The sequence below is a fragment of the Ovis aries genome, chromosome Y (genome assembly GCF_016772045.2).
Source record: "Ovis aries strain OAR_USU_Benz2616 breed Rambouillet chromosome Y, ARS-UI_Ramb_v3.0, whole genome shotgun sequence".
Lineage (NCBI taxonomy): Eukaryota > Metazoa > Chordata > Mammalia > Artiodactyla > Bovidae > Ovis > Ovis aries.
In genome coordinates this window covers 12902984-12910000 of record NC_082741.1, presented here as the reverse complement: position 1 = coordinate 12910000, position 7017 = coordinate 12902984, and the positions used below count along the sequence as shown (strand labels likewise).

General features: G+C 48.8%; 1 pseudogene; it reads right to left on the bottom strand.

The window, feature by feature from the left end:
- Window positions 1-5666, bottom strand: part of LOC132659073 (testis-specific Y-encoded protein 1-like) — a 598357-nt pseudogene extending 592691 nt beyond the window's left edge.
- Between the last annotated feature and the right edge of the window lie 1351 nt (window positions 5667-7017).

Here is a 7017-nt window from a genome sequence, read left to right as displayed (position 1 = left end):
GACCCCATGGACTGCAGCATTGCAGGCTTCCCTGTCCATCAACTCTAGGAGCTTACTCAAACTCAAGTCCATTAAGTCAATGATGCTATTCAACAATCCCATCCTCTGCTGTCCCCTTCTCCTACCTTCAATCTTTCCTGCATCATGGTCTTTTCCAATGAGTCAGTTATTCGCATCAGGTAGCCAAAGTATTGAAGCTTCAGCTTCAGCATCAGTCCTTCCAATGAATATGCAGGAGAGATTTACTTTAGGATTGACTGGTTTGGTCTCCTTGCAGTCCAAGAGCCTCTCAAGTCTTCAACACATCAGTTCAGATTATACAAGTGTAGTTCCTCTAGACCTGAGGATGTGTCAACAAAAGAGATGAGTTAATCTGCTCACTTTCACAGCCAACATTCAGTGGTAGATCAGGCATAGATAACCTTCATAGACACTCCTGTCCCCAAAAGGGGAGGGGAGATGGGAGTCAATAGTAGCAGGACTGAAATCCCATGGGTTCTTGTGGGCAATTCTTTGATTAGGACTTAAGGCCTGGAAACTTCCTAGGCTTCAGTACCTGAATTTTCAATTCTGCCTTCTGACATGATTCCATTGCATGAAATGTGGCTAGTATATGATTACGGTGAAAAGGCTCCTTAGCCTTCTTCCTGCTTGTAGAAGGCAGAAGTCCATAGCTCTTACTTTGTACTATTGCTAGTCCTTTCAGTCCGAGTTGAACTTAAAAATATTATCTGAAAAACTTGATGTGTCTCCTGATAATCTTACTGGTGTTCATGGCAAAACACTCCACTCCAAAGCCACAATCACACATGTCTTCATAACAAGGCCTACTCTGTCTTGGCTTTCTGCTGAGATAGCTAAGGGATAACACCCTGAACCTTGGTAGAAGTCTTATTGTGTGATTGAACAGGTCTCTGAGTGACATCCCTAAACTTTGTGTAGGGCATTGGCCTGACTAAATAATGCCATGAGGCATCCCCTTCCAGCTTTTTGAGGCTTGACAAAGAATTTTACAATCGCACTCATCTTTAGAACACCTTTATTAAAAAATAATAATAATATGAAGAAGTACAGGCATATAGGTGGTGTAAAATGTTATATTTAGACCACCTAATCTCAATGCATTGGATGTGATCTTGCTTGAGAGCCATTAATTTTAGCATCTTCTGTCATCTTAAAAGACTGGAAAATTTTCAATTCAGCAAGTTCATCTCCTTTTTAATAATATTTATCTTAAACATTTTTTTTTAATTTCCCTTTATATTTTACTATAGGCAGCAAGAAGAAACCAGGAAGCACTTTTGGCTGTTTGGATGCAAATAATCTTAGCTAGATAACTCAATTAATTAAGTACAGTTTCTCCTTCCAGCTCATTAGATACATTTTCTACTTTTCATAAACTGCAGGTGGAGTGGACTTTCCTCTTCACAATCCTCAGGCTCTTTCCTCCTGCCTCTCCTTTCTGCCAGGCATCCTAGGTGAACCACTGTAATTCCATTTAGAATGTGTTTGCTCAGTGAGACAATGGGGATCGATTCCCTGGCTTCAGTGCTTCTGCTGGCCAGAGGTTATGTACCTTTCCCTAAGAACTTCATGTTTTCAGTATCCAATTTCCATCACCTGGCCAGGTCAGTTGCGACAGCTCATACTCACAAACATACCGATAGGGACTCTATGCGCACATGTGCACAAACATATGGGGGTACGCAGTAGCATCTCTGAGAGGAAACTTGTCCATATGCAAAAGTACAAGCCTTCTTTTTCAGGAACGTGAATTTTGGTAAACACACATATTTCTTTGTCCTGATTGTTTTTTCACTTGCTCATCAATCATGTCTCTTTGCACTTCTAACTCTGTGACTTATCCTCAAAGGTTACAAAACCTTGGCATTTGCTATTGACAGGGACTGACCTGCAGAGTAGTGGGCAGGGTTGGAAGCACTTGCCATAAACAGCTGTATAACATGTGCCTGCCTTCTGCATTCTCCCATCACCTTGGACAGCTTCACAATACCAGTCACGTTGGCTTGATCCATTGCCTGTGCATTCCTTCAGAGGACCAGAGAACAAGGACCGCTGAGCTCACCTGACTTGAAGAACTGCTTTCTCGGTGTGCACCTTTCTAGGTTATTCCTTGTCAGTGTTGTGCCCCTCTTTCTAGCCTACCACCCCTTACATCCCACAACATTCTGAGTGAGTCCCCCTGTTCTTCCTATCTGTGTAGCTTTCTGTGCGCACTTGTCTACTTGTGCCTCCATATGCTATTTCCATGTAGCAGGAAAAGGCCAAAGAGACACCTGTGCCTCCAAAACCCCCCAGAGATTGTGATAGGCCTGGGTCTGATCCAAGGTTGTGAAGAAGATGCACATGGAAAAAAGGGTCTCTTCCAATACAAAGAATGGAACCGGCGACCATAAAAGTAAGGTGGCATCCCTACACGTTGTCCCTTCTGTTTAACACTACCCATGCACACAGAGTCCCCAAACAGATGATGCCCTGGGAAACCTGCAGTTTCTGGGCCCAGAGCTAATGCCTCCCTTGGGCAGATAGCAGCTTTTCTATCTCAAAAACAACAAGAGGGATTGAACCACCCAGACCTCAGTGACTTGCTAAATGCCAAGTCTCTCTTTCAGTTGTTCTCATTAGGCCCAGGTAGGACTCCCTACAGTCACCCATCCCTATTTCCCTACTCAGCCCCAGTGCCAAGGAAGCCCGTGCCTGTTTGGGCCCAGAGGTATCCAAGGTAGTCACCTGGAAGGCGGCATCCCTCTGAGTGTCACCTGGTTGAAATCCCCTATGACAAAATCAAAGATTCTGCTCCAACAAGACTACCAGAATCCTCCCTCAGGTGCAGACATGTATCTTTGCCCCCCAGGCCCCCAAAGCCAGGGGGAAGACCCCAGAGAAAAGAAGGAATTAATGTCAGAAATTTAAGCACGGACCATGGGGTATCTTCGGCAGGACCGCTATTGCCTAGACCCTGGACCCCGAAAACCAGCAGGTCCTGAACTGCCCACAGGAGCTTCTCTGTCTCTCATCCTCTGGAGATCCCTTGGGACATGCAATTAACCCACAGCCCTTGCCTTTTCTCTCTTCCCTCCCTCACAGGCGTATCCGGGCAGAGGTTCACACAGGTAAACCTACTTGCGCTTTCCTCGCCTTTGGGCGCTGCCAGGGAGGCAGGCTGGTAGTGCCTGGAGGCATGCCACGCTTACAGACCATGTCTCTCCTAGGATGCCTGTGGTTTGGCAGATACAGCATACTTTAGCACATCTCATGTTTGGTGTCACATCATGCCAGCGTGTGCCACCCTCAGGGAGGGCGTGTGCTGGCTGCTGGGCTGATCTGGCGCAGCACTGGCCCAGGACCTTCCCAGTTCTCCTTTTCAAATGTGTGTGGAAAAAGTCTCCAGTGCAGCAGGCAATCTATGACTCTTTCTCCTCAGGTCTCTGCCCATCTCAGCACAACCTTAGCCTCACCATCCCGGGTCTTGCCATAGCCACGTCCACCATTTCCACAGGCCAGCCCATGGCCCCACACACTGAGGGCTTCACAAACAGTGGTTTCAAAGCCGTACCCCACGTGATTTGCTCTGTGTGAATTCTTAGACTATGAACCCCCTTTTCCCAGTCCAAGCACAGGCAACAACACAGTAGAAATGGTTACCATGTTTTGTATCTGGTCTAATGCAAATATCTGGAGCCACAGTCTGGAGTTATCACTGGCCATCCTTTCCTCGTTAACATCCTGGACAGGGTCAATGCAAAAGGCAACAAACCACCTTCAGCCTGGTCACTTCATGACTCCTCTTATGGTTGCTCAGCACCTCCACTCCTGCCACTTTCATCTCTGCATCTGCCCTGGGCTGGACACACACACACACACATGCACGCACACACACACACACACACAGAGCCAACATAAGCACATGTGTGTATACACACTCATGCTCAGTCAGTTGAGTTCAGTTCAGTCGCTCAGTCAGGTCCGACTCTTTGCGACCCCATGGATCGCAGCATGTCAGGCCTCCCTGTACATCACCAACACCCGCAGTTCACTCAGACTCACGTCCATTGAGTCAGGGATGCCATCCAGCCATCTCATTCTCTGTCGTGCCCTTCTCCTCCTGGCCCCAATCCCTCCCAGCATCAAAGTCTTTTCCAATGAGTCAACACTTCACATGAGGTGGCCAAAGTACTGGAGTTTCAGCTTTAGCATCATTCCTTCCATAGAAATCCCAGGGCTGATCAGTACAGGGACACGAATGCAAACAGGGAACATAGGTGTTTCAGGAGTTGAAGGTAACTGAAGCAATGTCAGAGATGGTGACAGTAGGCACCATGTCCTGCCCTTGGGGCTCCCTGTTCACCTCCTCCATGAACTCTTCCATATTTTCCCAAGGCAGCCTGAAGCTGCTTCCAGTGCAGCATGTTTGGTGGTTGTGAGATGCTGAGTGGTGTATGTGGAAATGCACAGAAGATCCAAAAGGCTGCACACAGGTGCACTGGGACCCCGGAGAGGACACCCTTTCACTGATAGGCCTTCCCAGGGTAAGGGGCGGGAGTGAAGTGCCCAGGCAATCTCAAACTCAGTGAGCAGCAGGAGGCCAGGGGATGGAAGGATCCACAAAGGATAATCCTGACAAAGATACTTAATACACACTGCCTCTAGTAGTACCACCTGACAACCAGCTGAGAAAGTAAAGGCTTCTGGTGTCCATGCTTTGGCTGGATGCTCCAACATTCGAAGTTCCAGAACCAGTGGACAGGAGTGGAACGATGTGCCCTATACCCTGCAGAGAGACAGGGAAGACGCATGTGGATCCCACAGGTGGACACCCACAACCTTGCAAACCCACACTCATAAGTGCTGTCAAGGTAATTCTACTTAGTGGTCAACGTGTTCAAGAAGTAGGGGGATCCTGAAAGGAAAATATCAACTTGCAGTGGGACCATGGATGACTCTGCAACAGCACCTGCCAAGATAGAGGGGAGGGAAAAGGTTCCTGTGCCTCCTCTTCCTCCTGAGTGATGGACTTTAAAGAGCACCAGAAAGGATACAGCTATGGACCAGAATCAAGGGATGCCCTAGATGATGGCGCTCCTCCAGGCCAACTCAGGCTTCCTTCTCTGATGATTCTTGCACATGAACTGGAAGTAGGCGCTGCAGTTTTTCTTATGCTCAAAGCTCAGTTCCACCTGGAAGGTGGACAGTGCCTGCAGTGCATCTTGCCCAGGAAGCTCAGTCGTGCTCCTGGGCTTTTGCTGGCCCTGCTCCTCCACCGTCTTCTCAGCTCCTGGGAGAACCCCTATTGCTGCTCCTCATCTTTCACAACCTCAACCTCCTCCATGATATCTTTTGCTAGCAGCTGGAAAAACTGCCCAATCCCTGTCATGTCTCTGTCTACCAGGGGCTCACTGTTGTCCACCGCCTCCACCCTGCATAGGGTGCCTCCTTTGCCTGGCATGACAACTAGTGACTGCAAGGCCCCAGCCTCAGAAGGCATCAGGATGGCAGGCCGCCAATCCGAGCACCCTGAAACCAGGGCTCACAACTGAGAAGGTCCGGGGTCCCAGGATACTCTCATATTCCTCTGACTACCTTTCACATTCCTTTTGGCCCTGGTAGTGACCCCAGGCTGGGGCAGATGCGAAGGGATGGGACATAATAGCACAACAAATGGTGTGTACATGCGGCTCAGGGTGCAATAATCCTGTGCGACCCACTAGCTCTTTGGGGGTGGGGAGTTGAGGGGGATGTTAGGGAAGTGGGGGTTGATGTTTGTCCAGTTACCTGAGGCTGAAGAAAGGTGTGCCAGACAGCACAGGAGTGGGTGAATCGGCCCTGGGGACATCAGCCAAATAAGCAGGTCCCTAGGCTGTGAGCCATGCACAGGCTGCTGGCTCAAATCTAGTCCAATAGCCGAGAACATTGTGGGTGGCACCCTTATGGACTTGCCCTTTGAATGTAGGGCATCTTCCACGGTTCCTGGGCTGCAGTGTACCCACGTGACATATTCTGCTCCAGGGAGGAAATTGGTTTTGCATCTGCTGCTACCCCTGACACTGTCATTGACCGGGCTCTGGAAATTCCAACCACGGGTCCTGCTCTGCAGTCCAAACAGCACACTCCTGTGTCCCTCAGGACGGTCAATAAACTGAGAACTCTTCCTGAGTATCCAAATGGTAAGCAGGAGTACCACATGGCTGGATACTTTTTGCCATGGGATAGAGAACATGTTGCTGTCCAGACGCTAGGGGAGAAGAGAAAATCCCACTGTTAGATACAGTTGCTCTCCTCTGTTCAGGGACACCAGAGCCTTAGGGTACAGAGCTTGCTCTGTGTCTCTTTATCTTTGCTTGTGGCATAGCAATGTTTTGGGCAATCCTTCTATGTGTGTATCAAGGGCTAATGTCTATTTGTCTCCATCTCTATAAGTGGTGCTGTTGCTGTCTGGCACTCTCTGTACACCACCACTCACATGGAGTTTATATGAGAAGGAAAGCCCTTCTCCTTAGTGAGTTGCACCCACAGGAGATCAGACTTTGTTAGTCCACACATTAGGAGAGTGCTTTCTCAAACTTGAAAGACAACAGTGGGCAGTAACGGCTAAACTGCAGAAGGGGCTGTGCGACCCTCCCCCCCAGCTGAACAGACATGAATGCTGCAAAAGCCTGAGGTGGCTTGGCCACACTTTGTACAGATGGAGAGATGGGGCATGCCCTGCTGGCCTGAGGGAACTCCCTGAACATTATTTGAATACCTGCCAGGGAGATGGTAAGGACAGCTCCCCATTAAGTTCCATGAACCACTGGTGACGGAAACATGCACGGTTGCCAATTTACACTTCTGAGGCCCTTTCAAAGTGGTTCTGTTCTCCATGTGAGAACACATTCCAGCCTGCCCTGTCGCCCAAGCCGGTGGGTTGGGAGCAGCAAGAGGATCAAGCTAAGCCATTCCTCCTATAGTCCCGATACCCAATATATGTGTTCTGTAAAGAGTACAAAGAGTGATGAT